Consider the following 2,673-nt stretch of genomic DNA (forward strand, 5'->3'; position numbering starts at 1 on the left):
TCACGACTTATGTGGTGAAAAGCGAGGCTGTGAGGCCCGGCGAAAGGGCTTTCAGAATGCTTTCATTATCATCGTCATCATCCGGTATAAGGATTGGAATCCGAGTCGGAATTTCGAAAGCCCTGCATAAAATTCTGTGCAGCCCAATAAAAGAGCAGTAAAAGGTGTCTTATGGGTTAAAACTATTTACAAAATATCTGGTCATCTAGTGGTGACGTGTGAGGGTTCCCAGGCTGGCTTGGACGCTTCTATCGTGGTGCAGTCAGTGGTCTTTGTCGGGAGGCGATTCCAGTCGATAATAGCGCGGGGAAGAAGGAGTCCATGTAGATGGTGGTTGCACCTGTTGTTTGTCTGAAAGAAGTGTCTAGGGGTACGGATCCGCACCTCTTGCATGAATCTGATCCCTAGACAATTCTAGGAGTACGGACCTCCGTTTTTCTAGAGATTAAGGGTCATTTACTTACATCGAGCGTTCCGCAAAGAATATTGCTCCGCTGACTGACAGACGTGGGACGTTGTACGAATACGCATGGCAGTGACGTAACCTTGCTTCTGTTTTCTTGTATACGTTGTTAAATAAACGCCGCTGAAGAAGGCCGAAATGTCTAAAGCTCCGACTACTGCATTTAAGCGTTTTTTAAATATATATCATGTATCAATGCTACATCATGACCTTAATAAATACTTTTATCACTAAACCGAAGGGTGTATCATTAAATAGCATGTCCTTACACCCAAAGAAAACAGAATTTATGATAATCGGTTCTTCAATGAAGATGATCTAAAATTTGAAATAAACGACACAGAGCTAGAATAATGTTACAGGGCAAAGAAATAAGATATGTATCTAGATTATACACTTAATTGGCATGCTCATATAGACTATATATACATACAAACAATTGAATGAAAAATTTTATATCTGAAAAAAAAAATTATCTTTAATCTTAACGAAGAAGTAAAACTGCTGTACTATAATGCATATATCCTCCCCATTCTCGATTATTGTTGTAATAACAAAATGTTATATAAATGAAGCACAAGTAAACGACATGTAGTATTACCGAATACGGTTTACAAACTCCTTAGTTTCTTTTAGAGGATATCGAATTCCGTTTTTGTCCATTTCCTCTAATTTTAGGCAAATAAGTTGAATCTTGTATAGACGGGCCTCCTAAAATATGTTCACTATTGTTAGCCACTGACCCATAAGATTGACCTTCTAACGTATAAACGGAATACGTCATTAAACTGTTTACAAAATACTTATATTAAAGTAGTTAATAAAATGTTTGGCAGGTGACTGTAGCGCAGTAGTCTTGGCAGTAGGGTTAATGATCCTAAACGAAACCAGTTCGAATCTCATGGCGAACTTTCTCTGTGAATATTCTTTTTAATGCATACATGTAGTGTTCGTTTTTGTTCTTAAATTACCTTAATTTGAGGAGCTTTATCTACTTTTATTCTAATAGTATTAATTATACTAATAACAATACTAATAATATTTTTAAAATATTAAAGAGGATAATATATTTGGCTACAACCAGTCTAACTAGTCATCCCAAGTACGTAACATAGACAATGAAGTGAACGACATGAATCAAAATAACGTATTACAAATACATTAATTCTTAGTGGCGTAAACAGTATATAGTACAATGAGTACAATGTGCAGGCCGCGCACCAAAACCCTAAAACTCCTATGTGAAAAAAGTACGGGAAAACGTTGGATTACAGGTATGAAGAATAATATTGTTATTATGTCTCACATGTAAAAACAGAAATAGACTAAAGAAAAACAAAAGAAAACAATAAACGCTTGATACCACCAGTGGCATATCCTTGTCGGTAGATTTTGCACATAAGTCCAAAATGAGGTCAAGGTCAAGCTGAGGTCAGGTGATGTTTGAAGATAAGGAATGGTCACAGTTTACATCTGTATTGGTATCAGTTCATTCTTGTAAGGGGTAATGATTCTAGACCAAACGGTCCCATTTGGTTAACCAAGAGATCGTCCATATAAAGCAACCAAAGTCCAAAATGAGGTCAAGGTCATGGTCAAACTGAGGTCAGGCGATGTCTAGAGATGAGGAATGGCCACAGGTTACATCTGCATTAGTATCAAGTCATTCTAGGAAGGGGTATTGATGCTAGACGAAACGGTCCCATTTGGTTAACCTCGTACGGACGGACGAACAGGACAATCACTATAATTATGCCTCCCGCGTCAGTAAATGCTGGGGGCAAAGAGAGCGAAAAATAATCTACACTCCGCGCGTCTCTTCTGTTTTGATTACGTAGACATATTTGTATTATTTTCCATGTCATATCAACAAAATATTTGTATCTCGTCGACTTTAAATCAAAGTAACTGTGGGCACATTTTGTTGTTTTCTGTAAGAGATGCACTTTACGCACAGAAAAAAAATGATACTAACTCATCTGTAAAGACAAAAAGTTGTAAAATATACAGTTAAACTCATTGATCACTCTATTTCGTGTACATGGTGTATGTCTTCTTATTTTTTAATACTTGTGAGATTACAAACTCAGACACAGTGTTACTTCCCCTTATCGGTACAGTAGACCGACACAGTGTTACTTCCCCTTACCGGTACATTTTGACAATATTATTGGTATAATTATTATTGATATTTTCTCAGAAAACATTTT

Source organism: Mercenaria mercenaria, chromosome 7, assembly GCF_021730395.1.
Source record: "Mercenaria mercenaria strain notata chromosome 7, MADL_Memer_1, whole genome shotgun sequence".
In the NCBI taxonomy this organism is placed as follows: domain Eukaryota; kingdom Metazoa; phylum Mollusca; class Bivalvia; order Venerida; family Veneridae; genus Mercenaria; species Mercenaria mercenaria.